Source organism: Rhynchophorus ferrugineus, unplaced genomic scaffold, assembly GCF_030347505.1.
Source record: "Rhynchophorus ferrugineus isolate W39M unplaced genomic scaffold, kcgeb_rfMv2 rfM6, whole genome shotgun sequence".
Classification (NCBI taxonomy): domain Eukaryota; kingdom Metazoa; phylum Arthropoda; class Insecta; order Coleoptera; family Curculionidae; genus Rhynchophorus; species Rhynchophorus ferrugineus.
In genome coordinates, this window is record NW_027472585.1 from 44,319,610 (window position 1) to 44,337,525 (window position 17,916).

At 31.8% G+C, this 17,916-nt stretch overlaps 1 protein-coding gene across 1 annotated transcript in view; it reads right to left on the bottom strand.

Annotated features, from left to right (window-relative positions):
• Positions 1–17,916, bottom strand: part of sm (heterogeneous nuclear ribonucleoprotein L) — a 500,688-nt gene that overhangs the window by 437,073 nt on the left and 45,699 nt on the right. The gene's annotated exons all lie outside the window — the stretch shown is intronic.

A 17,916-nucleotide genomic window follows, 5' to 3' on the forward strand; every position in this document is an offset into this window, starting at 1 on the left:
TTAACACTTTTTCCATACATATAGTCGTGAAAATTAGCGATTTTTTGCCATTTTCAATTTTTCTGTTGCCACTTTCGTTGAAATAATCGCAGTTTAATGAAAATTACAAGGATTGTAGAGAATTTTACGCTGAATCGAATGGTAGTATAGCGATTTTCGTATGACCTTTAGTTTCTATGTTACACAATGAAAAGTGTATTTTGAAAAAATGAGTGGTTTTCACTTAATGTCCCATATCTTAAAAACTGTAAGTTCTAGAGCAATTTAACCTGGATTTTCGTTTCTTTCACCCCAAAATACATATGTTTTGACAGTTTTAGCTTTATCCGTGAGGTAAATATTTTTAACACTTTTTCCATACATATAGTCGTGAAAATTAGCGATTTTTTGCCATTTTCAATTTTTCTGTTGCCACTTTCGTTGAAATAATCGCAGTTTAATGAAAATTACAAGAATTATAGAGAATTTTACGCTGAATCGAATGGTAGTATAGCGATTTTCGTATGACCTTTAGTTTCTATGTTACACAATGAAAAGTGTATTTTGAAAAAATGAGTGGTTTTCACTTAATGTCCCATATCTTAAAAACTGTAAGTTCTAGAGCAATTTAACCTGGATTTTCGTTTCTTTCACCCCAAAATACATATGTTTTGACAGTTTTAGCTTTATCCGTGAGGTAAATATTTTTAACACTTTTTCCATACATATAGTCGTGAAAATTAGCGATTTTTTGCCATTTCCAATTTTTCTGTTACCACTTTCGTTGAAATAATCGCAGTTTAATGAAAATTACAAGGATTGTAGAGAATTTTACGCTGAATCGAATGGTAGTATAGCGATTTTCGTATGACCTTTAGTTTCTATGTTACACAATGAAAAGTGTATTTTGAAAAAATGAGTGGTTTTCACTTAATGTCGCGTATCTTAAAAACTGTAAGTTCTAGAGCAATTTAACCTGGATTTTCGTTTCTTTCACCCCAAAATACATATGTTTTGACAGTTTTAGCTTTATCCGTGAGGTAAATATTTTTAACACTTTTTCCATACATATAGTCGTGAAAATTAGCGATTTTTTGCCATTTTCAATTTTTCTGTTGCCACTTTCGTTGAAATAATCGCAGTTTAATGAAAACTACAAGGATTGTAGAGAATTTTACGCTGAATCGAATGGTAGTATAGCGATTTTCGTATGACCTTTAGTTTCTATGTTACACGATGAAAAGTGTATTTTGAAAAAATGAGTGGTTTTCACTTAATGTCCCATATCTTAAAAACTGTAAGTTCTAGAGCAATTTAACCTGGATTTTCGTTTCTTTCATCCCAAAATAAACATGTTTTGACAGTTTTAACTTTATCCGTGAGGTAAATATTTTTAACACTTTTTCCATACAGTCGTGAAAATTAGCGATTTTTTGCCATTTTCAATTTTTCTGTTGCCACTTTCGTTGAAATAATCGCAGTTTAATGGAAATTACAAGGATTGTAGAGAATTTTACGCTGAATCGAATGGTAGTATAGCGATTTTCGTATGACCTTTAGTTTCTATCTTACACAATGAAAAGTGTATTTTGAAAAAATGAGTGGTTTTCACTTAATGTCGCATATCTTAAAAATTGTAAGTTCTAGAGCAATTTAACCTGGATTTTCGTTTCTTTCAGCTCAAAATGCATATATTCTGACAGTTTTAACTTTATCCGTGAGGTAAATATTTTTAACACTTTTTCCGTACATTTAGTCGTGAAAATTAGCGATTTTTTGCCATTTTCAATTTTTCTGTTGCCACTTTCGTTGAAGTAATCGCAGTTTAATGGAAATTACAAGGATTGTAGAGAATTTTACGCTGAATCGAATGGTAGTATAGCGATTTTCGTATGACCTTTAGTTTCTATCTTACACAATGAAAAGTGTATTCTGAAAAAATGAGTGGTTTTCACTTAATGTCGCATATCTTAAAAACTGTAAGTTCTAGAGCAATTTAACCTGGATTTTCGTTTCTTTCACCTCAAAATGCATATATTCTGACAGTTTTAACTTTATCCGTGAGGTAAATATTTTTAACATTTTTTCCATACATATAGTCGTGAAAATTAACGATTTTTTGCCATTTTCAATTTTTCTGTTGCCACTTTCGTTGAAATAATCGCGATTTAATGAAAATTACAGGGATTGCAGAGAATTTTACGCTGAATCGAACGGTAGTATAGCGATTTTCGTATGACCTTTAGTTTCTATCTTACACAATGAAAAGTGTATTTTGAAAAAATAAGTGGTTTTCACTTAATGTCGCATATCTTAAAAACTGTAAGTTCTAGAGCAATTTAACCTGGATTTTCGTTTCTTTCACCTCAAAATACATATGTTCTGACAGTTTTAACTATATCCGTGAGGTAAATATTTTTAACACTTTTTCCGTACATTTAGTCGTGAAAATTAGCGATTTTTTGCCATTTTCAATTTTTCTGTTGCCACTTTCGTTGAAGTAATCGCAGTTTAATGGAAATTACAAGGATTGTAGAGAATTTTACGCTGAATCGAATGGTAGTATAGCGATTTTCGTATGACCTTTAGTTTCTATCTTACACAATGAAAAGTGTATTCTGAAAAAATGAGTGGTTTTCACTTAATGTCGCATATCTTAAAAACTGTAAGTTCTAGAGCAATTTAACCTGGATTTTCGTTTCTTTCACCTCAAAATACATATGTTCTGACAGTTTTAACTATATCCGTGAGGTAAATATTTTTAACATTTTTTCCATACATATAGTCGTGAAAATTAGCGATTTTTTGCCATTTTCAATTTTTCTGTTGCCACTTTCGTTGAAATAATCGCAGTTTAATGAAAACTACAAGGATAGTAGAGAATTTTACGCTGAATCGAATGGTAGTATAGCGATTTTCGTATGACCTTTAGTTTCTATCTTACACAATGAAAAGTGTATTTTGAAAAAATAAGTGGTTTTCACTTAATGTCCCATATCTTAAAAACTGTAAGTTCTAGAGCAATTGAACCTGGATTTTCGTTTCTTTCATCCCAAATTACACATGTTTTGACAGTTCTAACTTTATCCGTGAGGTAAATATTTTTAACACTTTTTCCATACATATAATCGTGAAAATTAGCGATTTTTTACCATTTTCAATTTTTCTGTTGCCACTTTCGTTGAAATAATCACAGTTTAATGGAAATTACAAGGATTGTAGAGAATTTTACGCTGAATCGAATGGTAGTATAGCGATTTTCGTATGACCTTTAGTTTCTATCTTACACAATGAAAAGTGTATTTTGAAAAAATAAGTGGTTTTCACTTAATGTCCCATATCTTAAAAACTGTAAGTTCTAGAGCAATTTAACCTGGATTTTCGTTTCTTTCATCCCATAGTACACATGTTTTGACAGTTCTAACTTTATCCGTGAGGTAAATATTTTTAACACTTTTTCCATACATATAATCGTGAAAATTAGCGATTTTTTACCATTTTCAATTTTTCTGTTGCCATTTTCGTTGAAATAATCACAGTTTAATGGAAATTACAAGGATTGTAGAGAATTTTACGCTGAATCGAATGGTAGTATAGCGATTTTCGTATGACCTTTAGTTTCTATCTTACTCAATGAAAAGTGTATTTTGAAAAAATAAGTGGTTTTCACTTAATGTCCCATATCTTAAAAACTGTAAGTTCTAGAGCAATTGAACCTGGATTTTCGTTTCTTTCATCCCAAAGTACACATGTTTTGACAGTTTTAACTTTATCCGTGAGGTAAATATTTTTAACACTTTTTCCATACATATAGTCGTGAAAATTAGCGAATTTTTGCCATTTTCAATTTTTCTTTTGCCACTTTCGTTGAAATAATCGCAGTTTAATGAAAATTACAAGGATTGTAGAGAATTTTACGCTGAATCGAATGGTGGTATAGCGATTTTCGTATGACCTTTAGTTTCTATGTTAGACAATGAAAAGTGTATTTTGAAAAAATGAGTGGTTTTCACTTAATGTCCCATATCTTAAAAACTGTAAGTTCTAGAGCAATTTAACCTGGATTTTCGTTTCTTTCACCCCAAAATACATATGTTTTGACAGTTTTAGCTTTATCCGTGAGGTAAATATTTTTAACACTTTTTCCATACATATAGTCGTGAAAATTAGCGATTTTTTGCCATTTTCAATTTTTCTGTTGCCACTTTCGTTGAAATAATCGCAGTTTAATGAAAATTACAAGGATTGTAGAGAATTTTACGCTGAATCGAATGGTAGTATAGCGATTTTCGTATGACCTTTAGTTTCTATGTTACACAATGAAAAGTGTATTTTGAAAAAATGAGTGGTTTTCACTTAATGTCCCATATCTTAAAAACTGTAAGTTCTAGAGCAATTTAACCTGGATTTTCGTTTCTTTCACCCCAAAATACATATGTTTTGACAGTTTTAGCTTTATCCGTGAGGTAAATATTTTTAACACTTTTTCCATACATATAGTCGTGAAAATTAGCGATTTTTTGCCATTTTCAATTTTTCTGTTGCCACTTTCGTTGAAATAATCGCAGTTTAATGAAAATTACAAGGATTCTAGAGAATTTTACGCTGAATCGAATGGTAGTATAGCGATTTTCGTATGACCTTTAGTTTCTATGTTACACAATGAAAAGTGTATTTTGAAAAAATGAGTGGTTTTCACTTAATGTCCCATATCTTAAAAACTGTAAGTTCTAGAGCAATTTAACCTGGATTTTCGTTTCTTTCACCCCAAAATACATATGTTTTGACAGTTTTAGCTTTATCCGTGAGGTAAATATTTTTAACACTTTTTCCATACATATAGTCGTGAAAATTAGCGATTTTTTGCCATTTTCAATTTTTCTGTTTCCACTTTCGTTGAAATAATCGCAGTTTAATGAAAATTACAAGGATTGTAGAGAATTTTACGCTGAATCGAATGGTAGTATAGCGATTTTCGTATGACCTTTAGTTTCTATGTTACACAATGAAAAGTGTATTTTGAAAAAATGAGTGGTTTTCACTTAATGTCGCGTATCTTAAAAACTGTAAGTTCTAGAGCAATTTAACCTGGATTTTCGTTTCTTTCACCCCAAAATACATATGTTTTGACAGTTTTAGCTTTATCCGTGAGGTAAATATTTTTAACACTTTTTCCATACATATAGTCGTGAAAATTAGCGATTTTTTGCCATTTTCAATTTTTCTGTTGCCACTTTCGTTGAAATAATCGCAGTTTAATGGAAATTACAAGGATTGTAGAGAATTTTACGCTGAATCGAATGGTAGTATAGCGATTTTCGTATGACCTTTAGTTTCTATGTTACACAATGAAAAGTGTATTTTGAAAAAATGAGTGGTTTTCACTTAATGTCCCATATCTTAAAAACTGTAAGTTCTAGAGCAATTTAACCTGGATTTTCGTTTCTTTCACCCCAAAATACATATGTTTTGACAGTTTTAGCTTTATCCGTGAGGTAAATATTTTTAACACTTTTTCCATACATATAGTCGTGAAAATTAGCGATTTTTTGCCATTTTCAATTTTTCTGTTGCCACTTTCGTTGAAATAATCGCAGTTTAATGAAAATTACAAGGATTGTAGAGAATTTTACGCTGAATCGAATGGTAGTATAGCGATTTTCGTATGACCTTTAGTTTCTATGTTACACAATGAAAAGTGTATTTTGAAAAAATGAGTGGTTTTCACTTAATGTCCCATATCTTAAAAACTGTAAGTTCTAGAGCAATTTAACCTGGATTTTCGTTTCTTTCACCCCAAAATACATATGTTTTGACAGTTTTAGCTTTATCCGTGAGGTAAATATTTTTAACACTTTTTCCATACAGTCGTGAAAATTAGCGATTTTTTGCCATTTTCAATTTTTCTGTTGCCACTTTCGTTGAAATAATCGCAGTTTAATGGAAATTACAAGGATTGTAGAGAATTTTACGCTGAATCGAATGGTAGTATAGCGATTTTCGTATGACCTTTAGTTTCTATGTTAGACAATGAAAAGTGTATTTTGAAAAAATGAGTGGTTTTCACTTAATGTCCCATATCTTAAAAACTGTAAGTTCTAGAGCAATTTAACCTGGATTTTCGTTTCTTTCATCCCAAAATACACATGTTTTGACAGTTTTAACTTTATCCGTGAGGTAAATATTTTTAACACTTTTTCCATACAGTCGTGAAAATTAGCGATTTTTTGCCATTTTCAATTTTTCTGTTGCCACTTTCGTTGAAATAATCGCAGTTTAATGAAAATTACAAGGATTGTAGAGAATTTTACGCTGAATCGAATGGTAGTATAGCGATTTTCGTATGACCTTTAGTTTCTATCTTACACAATGAAAAGTGTATTTTGAAAAAATGAGTGGTTTTCACTTAATGTCGCATATCTTAAAAATTGTAAGTTCTAGAGCAATTTAACCTGGATTTTCGTTTCTTTCAGCTCAAAATGCATATATTCTGACAGTTTTAACTTTATCCGTGAGGTAAATATTTTTAACACTTTTTCCGTACATTTAGTCGTGAAAATTAGCGATTTTTTGCCATTTTCAATTTTTCTGTTGCCACTTTCGTTGAAGTAATCGCAGTTTAATGGAAATTACAAGGATTGTAGAGAATTTTACGCTGAATCGAATGGTAGTATAGCGATTTTCGTATGACCTTTAGTTTCTATCTTACACAATGAAAAGTGTATTCTGAAAAAATGAGTGGTTTTCACTTAATGTCGCATATCTTAAAAACTGTAAGTTCTAGAGCAATTTAACCTGGATTTTCGTTTCTTTCACCTCAAAATGCATATATTCTGACAGTTTTAACTTTATCCGTGAGGTAAATATTTTTAACACTTTTTCCATACATATAGTCGTGAAAATTAACGATTTTTTGCCATTTTCAATTTTTCTGTTGCCACTTTCGTTGAAATAATCGCAATTTAATGAAAATTACAGGGATTGCAGAGAATTTTACGCTGAATCGAAAGGTAGTATAGCGATTTTCGTATGACCTTTAGTTTCTATCTTACACAATGAAAAGTGTATTTTGAAAAAATTAGTGGTTTTCACTTAATGTCGCATATCTTAAAAACTGTAAGTTCTAGAGCAATTTAACCTGGATTTTCGTTTCTTTCACCTCAAAATACATATGTTCTGACAGTTTTAACTATATCCGTGAGGTAAATATTTTTAACACTTTTTCCGTACATTTAGTCGTGAAAATTAGCGATTTTTTGCCATTTTCAATTTTTCTGTTGCCACTTTCGTTGAAGTAATCGCAGTTTAATGGAAATTACAAGGATTGTAGAGAATTTTACACTGAATCGAATGGTAGTATAGCGATTTTCGTATGACCTTTAGTTTCTATGTTAGACAATGAAAAGTGTATTTTGAAAAAATTAGTGGTTTTCACTTAATGTCGCATATCTTAAAAACTGTAAGTTCTAGAGCAATTTAACCTGGATTTTCGTTTCTTTCATCTCAAAATACATATGTTCTGACAGTTTTAACTTTATCCGTGAGGTAAATATTTTTAACACTTTTTCCATACATTTAGTCGTGAAAATTAACGATTTTTTGCCATTTTCAATTTTTCTGTTGCCACTTTCGTTGAAATAATCGCAATTTAATGAAAATTACAGGGATTGCAGAGAATTTTACACTGAATCGAATGGTAGTATAGCGATTTTCGTATGACCTTTAGATTCTATCTTACACAATGAAAAGTGTATTTTGAAAAAATAAGTGGTTTTCACTTAATGTCGCATATCTTAAAAACTGTAAGTTCTAGAGCAATTTAACCTGGATTTTCGTTTCTTTCATCTCAAAATACATATGTTCTGACAGTTTTAACTATATCCGTGAGGTAAATATTTTTAACACTTTTTCCATACATATAGTCGTGAAAATCTGCGATTTTTGGCCACTTGTTTTTTAACTGTCATATGCGTTCAAATATTTGCTTTATTATTTAAAAAATCTACAAAATCCCATAAAGCATGTATAATACAATAAAAACAATATACAAAACAATAAAAACTTCTTACCAAAAAGTACAATTTCAAGTTATGCAATAAATTAATATTAATTAAACTTTTAAAGTGTTTAAATTAATTTTAAGTGCATTTTTGTAAATGCAAGACGTGTTCAGCAGGCATAGAATAACAATATACGCTATTTATTATAAAATTAATTAGCCTATATCAGTATCTCTTGGCTAAAATATCTAGCATTTAAAATTTCCATCGTTTCCAGCGAATAATTTCATGTATGATATTCATCCCGCACACATATTTTAAATGCTTGATTATTAAACTATATCACGTCGAGATAGGAAACTGCTGAAACTATCCACCATAACGCAAATGACGTAGGCGCTACACAGTTTGGCAGTGCACATATATCCAATTTACCGCAATGATATATGCAGCCTAGCTATAGGACACAAACCAGGCCAACTTTTCAAAACACATTAGAGACGATACTATGGTGCCGTCTCTATGGTGACCGGGAAATAATTTTTATCGGGTATAGTGCTGTTTTGCTTTTGTTTTTTTTTTCGGGCGGCATAGTAAGTAGTTTGATAGTAATTCCGCATATAAATCAAACGTAAAAAGCGGAAAAATAAATAGAGTCGTTAAGCCGCCCATAATTCAACGCAGAGATAAATGGTTTTGGTTTTAGCCGATAACAACACTGTAAAATAATACGGTAAAATCTATAAATCGATTGCTATTAAAATCATAAATATTCGATTGTATTTCGATGATTCGGGATATATTAAAAACACTACTGGTTAAGTTTAATCAAGCCATTTTCAGCAGTTTGGACAGCTTTTGTTTACTGTTCTGGAAAAATAGCTATTCTCACGTGTTCTTTCATGGGTTTAGAAGCTCAATAATATCTGCAGTCAATTTTTTCAAGCAATGAAAAAGTATATCCACTACTCATTCGATTCCAATCAATTTTAGCAGGTTATTTCTAGAATAACAGGTCAATTGAAAAGTCCCAGGCCTAACATAGTAAAACATATTTTTTTGGAAAAATTAGTTTTTTTTATTCAACATAATTCCCTTCAAGGGTGATACATTGATTATAGCGACCTTCCAACTTTTCGATACCATTTTCGTAGTATGATTTGTCCTTTGCTTCAAAATAGGCCTCAGTTTCGGCGATCGCCTCTTCATTCCACAAAAATGTGTGCCCTTTTCAGCTCTTTTCAGATCTGAGAACAGAAAATAGTCGCTGCAAGCCAGATCTGGCGAATACGATAGATGAGGAAGCAATTCATGGATTTTTGCCATCGTTTTTACTGAATTGTGACGCAAAAACTTGGGTTTATTATGTTTGATTCAATTCAAACACTGCTCCGAATCATCAAACCTTCGTTGTTGTTGGTCAAAAGTGCGTTTGCGCGGCACACGCGGCATTTTGCACAGAGCTTTCTCATACCCAAATATTCGTGAATGATATGATGTACACGTTCAGTTGATATATTTAGAGTGTCTGATATTTCATTCAAATTCAATTTACGGTCATTCAAAATCATTTTGTAGATTTTCTTAATGTTTTCGTCGCTAGCAACCTATTTTGGGCGTCCACTGCGTTCACCGTTTTCGGTGCTCATTTCACCACGTCTAAACTTAACGTACCAATCCTAGATGGTTGATTTTCCTGGGGCAGTGTCCGGAAACTCGGCATCAAACCAACTTCTTGCTTCAACTATATTTTTTGCTCTTCAAAAAACAATATTTCATTAACACGCGAAATTCACAATAGTTTATATGTTAGAGTTATAACCTGTTATTACTATTGCTTTCAAGAATTGTGTATAGGTCTGACAACTGGACGACTTTGACAGGCTCATTCGTTTACGTGCTTGAACTAATCAGATAGGATTGTGTCTCTTTTAAACTAAGGAAAATATTGTCTGATTCTAAAACGAATTTCCAAATTGCGGCAGGCAATACATTAAACATCTTGATGATGCATATACAAAAAAAACTTTGGATAGACCATATATGTCAGAATAATGTGTAAAATTATTTATTTTACAATATTTTCAGTTATACTAGGCATTTTTATCCTTTTCGAACTCAAACTAGAAAAATGTTTCAATAGAGCATCATCATAAGCTTCCATGAACGTTTTTTTTTAACAAATAGTCATAAGCCACAAATAAGAACAATTATCACGTAATAAAGTTTTACAAATTAAGATAATTACAACAACAACAAAACCGACATCCAACACTCCTTTTATATCATTTTTATTACTTGTATCATCATATTTGGCGTCGAAAATCAGAACCCCATAGATCGATACATTTTCATCTCGATTTTTGGTAATATAATTTCATTATATATGACGGCCGAACAATTAGCATCATCATTCGCTCCCGATCCGAACGGCAGAGAGGAAACAAAACGAAATATGTAGCAGTTTTATCGGAGCCGTAACAGTAAATGAATTAACTAAAGAAGAAATAAATGGTTCGACGTTGATTGCAATCGCGGCGGCACATTCAACGTCAATTCAATTAAACCTTATCCGGAGTCGAATTTTATGCGTGCGCGAAAATACCCAACGAAAAAGGAAATTTCGACTGGGGGATCCGAATACAAATTATGTTGTAAACGACGTTGTAACATGAAAAATATTCACAAGTGATATTAGTTCGGTAAATATCTACCATTTCGATAATATTCCAAAATGCTCTAAACGGATATATAGTCGCAAGAGTCTAATTCTGGAGAATGCGAACAAGGATTTGAGTTTGCAACGTTGCGAATTAATGCAAATTATACGTACATTTCAGGAATATAATGTATATAAAATACATTCCCTTGAGTTCACAAATTAACTTAATATTTCCGTTGTCTTTAACTAAAATTAAAATTTCTTGGCATATAAAAAATGTAATATAAAACAAGAAACATTTTTAAACAATTTTGAAAGGAAAAAAGAGAAGTTATATGTAATTATTTATCAACATATAAATATTACAATAAAAAACCAAAGTTACATTTCTTGTGAAATATACAACGAAAAGTTAGTGTAAATACAAGTTAAAATTTCTTGGTACATACAACATGTAATATAATAGACTTTTAAATCATTTATCATTTTAAAATAAATTTGAAAGGAAAAAAGAGAAAATAAAAGAATATATAATTATTTATCAATAACATAAACATTACAGTAACTAACCAGAGGTATATATCTTATAAATTATTGGTATTATTATTAATTAATATTAAATAATTACAAATTAAATCTTCCTTGAAACCCAAGATAAACTTTAAGTGAGTTTACTTTCATTGTCTTAAGTTTACACGTTATGCCTAAGTTATGTAACCTTTTATAAACATATTTAATTTTAAAAGGAAATTATAAAAAAAAAATTAAACATGAATGGCTTTATTCCTGGAGCTGAGTTTGTGTCTGGTCAATCAGGCAGAGTAATAAGTGAGGAAATAATTAACGATGAATATATAATTAATATAGGATAACTAATGTAGAAAATGTATTGGCTGATAGGGCGTAAATCTAAATTATCATTAGATAACAAGGTTTTACTGCATAAGTCAATACTTAGGCCTATTTCGACCTATTGTACTGAAATGTGGGGCATTACTAGAAAATCTAACATAGATATCCTCCAGAGGTTCCAGAATAAAATGTTATCGCCGATACCCCTATTACGTGTCCAACAAACTTATTCAGCGCGATATAACGAATGTCATTCGGAGTGTTGGTGCGAAGTATTCTGAAAGACTATTAGTGCATCCCAATGCACTCGCCAGTTAAATGCGCGCGATGACAGTGTAGTGCAAAGGCTCAAACGCAAACTACCATATGAACTGATTAATAGACACATAGAGTGAGATTTAATAATATCTAGAATAAGTTAGGATAGACTTACAATAACATAACAATGTAATCCATTTTCAGCAACCTTGAGGCATGTCGGATTTTACATCGTGGAATAACGGTCAACAAAGTACCCAGAAATATAATCCCAGATGTTGAACACGGGCGCGGTGCCAGCAGCGACAACAAGAATACGATAACGAATAGCTGGTAACCCCGAGACGTTTATCTGGGATGTTATTGAAGGGTGTTTCAATGATTCAGTAACCGATCATCGTTTAGTTCAGACGTGCCACCATCGATTGCCCAAGCCTCGTCGCCAGATAACACCGCTGCTATCCGTTTTATATATTTTATATTTTCCACATTTTTATATTACTTCAATAAATAACGGTCACATAATGTAAACACCACTGTTTCATTTGGTATTACCCCCATTCCTGAGCTATACCAATTTACCCTAAAGTGGTGACCCCGACATGATCTTTCGCAAAATTGGGTTTGGACTCGTGAATGGAGGGTACGTGCAACATGGTGTATTTTACGTGGCCGTTATATTTTTTGTTTCAACATTTTCAATATTTTTAATACGATTCTCTAAACACCACTGTTTCATTTCGTTTTACCTCCATTCACGAAACCCTAAACATTGAAAAACGGTTCAACAACTGGACTACAGTTGCCCCAATTTATCGGTTGTACAGAGCGTATACTAATTTTTACTCCATAATATGTATATCTCCAAAAAGTTTTAATCAGCATCAGGCATTGAAATCAAAGAGCCACTTGAATTGAAGCATATTTAATAAAGGGAGAGAAAGAAAAATATTTATTATCAGTTCAAGTACCACCCATTTAATGATACAGCCTTCAGATTTCTACATATTTTTAGAAAATGATCTAATATCAAACCTGAGAATCTCCTTTGCTTATTTTCAGATACGATGACTTGTAGAGCATCAAAAATATTTCACGGCTATTAGCGGGGCAATTTAACGTGCGATTGTATATTTTCGACTTTTCTTTTGATAAATTAGAACAAAATGTTTTTCCGAAAATAATGAAATAGCTTATATTTTAAGGTATATAGAGAATCAAACTTATTTTTAGAACTTTGAATCAATCTGATTGTGACTCGGTGAGAATTAAACAAGATTGAGGGAAATGCGAAGTAATGTAAACTTACAGTTGTATTTTCAACATTCATTACTTTTTTTGTTTGATTTTTAATAAATATTCTGTCGAAGTTCATCACATTCTTTTAGAAACTTATAATGATATTGCAATTTTACTCATACGAGGGTCACTATATATATTTCGGGAATAGAAAAATAACAAATAGTTTAGCTGCGAATATATTTTTATTGTTTTTCAAAGTACTCGCCAGGATGATCGATACAGTTTTGCATACGCTTAAACCAATTTTCAAAGCATTTATTCCATTCCGAATGAGGTACCTTCAAAACATGATTTTTGAACGCTTCAATAGCTCCTTCGGGCCGTAAAAATCGTTGACCACGCAGTTAATTCTTCACGGATGGGAACAAAAAGAAGTCATTGGGTGCCAAATCAGGGCTGTAGGGCGGATGACCCACCAATTCGATGTTTTGAGTGCTCAAATAGTCTCTTCTTTGAGTTGATGTATGAGAGCTTGCATTGTTATGATGAAGAACAATACGGTGCCTTGTTTGTTTTCTTTAGTTCATCGAAGACTTCTGGCAAACAAATGGTTGTGTACCAATCAGAATTTACAGTTGTACGATCTTCCAGAAGCACTGTTGCAAATATGATCAGTGTTCCCGAAAAAACAGGCCACCATTTTCTTGCAGTGCTTCGTGCGCGAATAAATTTTCTTGGATTTGGTTAATCTTGGAACACCCATACAGTCGACCGCTACTTACTTTCGGGCTCATACTAATATATCTACGATTTGTCACCTGTCACGATATTATAAACGTCTTTCGAAGCACCGCAATTGAATTTCTTAAACATTCTTTGCAGCAATCGACACGAGCCTATTTTGAGCGATTGTCAAATTTTGTGGGATCCAACGCGAACATAACTTTCGCACAGCTAAGTCTTCATTCAAAATTGCATATATGCTGGTGGGACTAATGCTTAGGGATGCCACAATCTCCAATAGATGACATGACGATCTTGCTTAATCCTTTCGCACACAACATCGATGTTTTCTGGCACAACAGATGATTTTGGACGACCCTCACGAAACTCGTCGAACAGAGAACTACAACCACGATTGGTTTTCGATGAAGTTTCATCGCCAAAAGTTAAATTAAGTTGATTGATGCACTCTTGTTGTGATAATACACGTCGAAAATCGTAAAAATCATCGCACGAAAATGTTCACGATTCAGTTCCATTTTATGTCGAGACGAAACTTTCAACTAAATATAAAATAAACAAAGTACGCATATCGTCAAAAATGTCAAATTTTACGATGGAATCATCAGATGGACTCACATGACAACAGTGTTGCCAACTCCCGAAAAATAAATAGTGACCCTCGTATCCCAATTTTCTATTTTGGTTTTAATGATTTAAAAGTGATGATTTTGATGTCAATGAAAAAGATTTGCCTGAAGTATAAGAAACCATTAAAAGCATAACAACAAATTATCTTTATTACACCGCTGATAACAGATTACGTATCTCAGATATCAGTAAGTTTTATAAGTTGTTTCATTTATACACCAAAACCTGTTTTGATACAACGATTACTTAAATACAACGATTTTTATTGACGAATTATCTAAACTACGACGGATCGAATTCCCGAATCAGACATGTACAATCAAATTGATACATGTATTGATTTGGTTTGAGATAACACATATTATTTGTTGACTTTTCTGATTAGACGGCATATATTATATAAATATAGCCATAAATGTTACCAAAGGTGTTTATATAGATTTGAAATATTTAAAATATAACTATAATTTTGCATCGTAAGCTTTATGTGATAATAATCGGCTTTGCTAATACATAGTTTATAATTATTTAATTATTACATTGTTACTAGTCGTTTCCGTCTAACCTAAAATTTGCCCTTATGATAACTTAAATCTAGGTATATAACTAGGAGGATTCATCGGCCCTATCTCAGTCTCTGGTGAAATAATGTTTATACATGTCAGTGCTGGATTTTTTATTATATGCACCTCACTTCCCAACATTACACAAGATCAGATCGTTTGATTCTTCTGAGTCTGTGTTCTGCTCTGGTGGTATCCAAAACTTGCAATACTTCAATATTCTCATGAGAATGAAGTCTTTTCTCATGCCCCCTTGCAATTTTCTTGATTTCTTGACTGACTGTGGGTATCTGAAGGTCTCGATGGAGGTAATCAGTCCTATAGTATTTGGGTGCGCCCACAATACCTCTCAGGACTTTGTTTTAAAAAATTTGTATTTGATTTTGTTTATGTTATTCTTGCAGAACATCCCTATAATTGAACACCGTATGTCCATTATAGTCCAGGTTTCAGTATTTGCTGATAAAATAAATATTTATTATGTACCCATAATTGTGATTTTCTTCCAATTAGCCAATACATTTACCTATATTTCAACTCCAGTTCCTTTCTTTTCTTCTTTATATGTTCCTTCCAGCGAAGTTTTGCATCAAGATTCATTCCGAGATATTTAGCGTTGTTGCTATATGGAATGATAATACTATTTAATGTTATTGGTGCTTATACGGTCTGTTTATAGGTGAGCTGCACATGTACAGATTTTACTTTCGTTAATTCTTATTTTCCAAGTTTGTGTCCAATTATTTATATTGTCACTTGCCTGTTGTAATTTTCCTGAGGCTTTTTCATTATTGTCTCCGACAGCTACAATCGCAATATCGTCAGCAATTATCATCATCGTAATATTTTCCATTTGTGGTATATCACAACTGCAGTGTAGATAAAGCATTGGACCCAGTGCACTTCCTTGTGGTACACCTGCTTTAATTTCTTTTAATGTAGAGTAAGCTTCTTCTTATTTGACTCTAAACATTCTGGTCCTAATGTACAATTTAGTTCTTACGATAATAGTTCGGTGTGTTGTATTGGTAGCATATCTGTAGTTTATTAGAAGACCTTCATGCCAGACCTTATCGAAGGCTTGTGCTACATCTGAGAATATAGCTGAGCATACTTTTTTACTTTCGTAGACTTTTTCAATAACATCTGTTATTCTGTGGACCTGGTCAATTGTTAAATGCTTGTTAATAAACCCAAACTGGTGTGTTGGTATTAGGTTTTTTCTATCTAGCTAATACATAGTGATTTCTATTTTTAATGTCCACTAATAATTGAGCACATCTTCAACTGTTATTCAACTGAAAAGTCCCGGGCATAACAAAGAATACGCGATTTTTTTTGTTCGAAATTGTCTTCATTCATCAACGTAATCTCCATCAAGAGCCACACAATCATTCCGCCGCCGCTATAACATTTTTATATTACTTTTATAGAACGATTTATCTTTTGTCCCAAAATAGAACTGTCACCAGTTACTATTCACTCAAATAACAATCGTTTTTATTCCGGAGTGAAGTGATGAATCCATGTTTCATCCATTATCACCTATCAACGCAAAAATTTCACGCTCAGAATCATCAACACGTTCTTGTTTTTGGTCAACAGTCAGCGAACGCGGCACCCACTTTGAACATAGTTTTCTCATAATCAAATTATCATGCAATATAAAACCAACACGTTCTCTTCATAACTTTATGATGTTAGCTAAGTCACGCAACTTCATTGTCCGAACATTCAAAACAGTGAATTTTTTTATGTTTTCTGGTGTTATCATCTCATTTGAACCTCTACTGCGTTCTACATCATCGGTGTCTGTTTAAATGATATTTTTCTCATCAAGAAGCAGTGTAAAATTAAAACATGAAATTGTTTTTGATCCATTGTTTTGAAAATAATAAAAGTAGTGTCGCTCTTAGCACAATAACTTTCAAACTTGTGAGTAGGATATCATGACATTTAAACAGCTTTCTTTTGAAGGTTACTACTAACTGAAAAATCGGTTAATGCAATAAAACTAGCACTATTCATGTGTTAGGCCCGGGACTTCTCAACCGATGTGTTATTATAACATTTTTGTACTAAATAATTTTTAAAGACATTTGCCAACTACCACTATATTTAGTATTTAACAACGAAGTCATACAGTTTTATAATGGCTGGCATCGACCGTAACCGAACTGTTTATTTCATATAAAGTCTATATTAATTTTAGATGACCCATTAACAATAAAATATATTGATATTACATTGGATGCCGTCCAAAATATGTCCCGTATCAAAAGATTAGTCAGACCAAATCTGTATCAAATATATTTTAGCTAATTATGCTGTTATTATAGCTAATATTGCCAAGACAGACTGTTACTAACTACGTGCGAATTTAGGTCATCATATTAACGTTCAAAAGGATCTGTAAATTTCGAAATAAATGTTAATCAGATGGTGCCAACGCAACACCCTACCAAACAAATTCTTCTTTATATTATATATAATTTAAATAGATATATTGAGATAATTTCTTGACTAACAGTTTTATTTCTTGTTAACTGTTGATGTTGCATATATTTCCCTTATATTTATAGTTTTAACAAGAACTAATTTTATTTATTCAAACATGAAACCTATATATAATTATAATAGGATAATGGTTTAGAGACAGTTAAAAATTAGTTCAATCAGAATATACTAAATGTTTATCTGACTCTGCCTGAGTTTTATTTTAATTTTTATGGAGAAAGTCGAGAATTACTAGTAGATATAATTAAAAGAAATGTAATTTTACTGATATGCTATTCAAATGCTAAAATGCCAATGGTAAAAATACTAGAGAAGGACAACCCTTTAATAAACTAATCAGTTTTATTAATATATGTATATTACAAATAAATGTTGATATTTTCCTTATACATAGCTCGCTGTGTAATGACCAGCTAACAAATCAATATCTAAATGAACAGGTGATAATATTGAACTAGATCAAAATGAA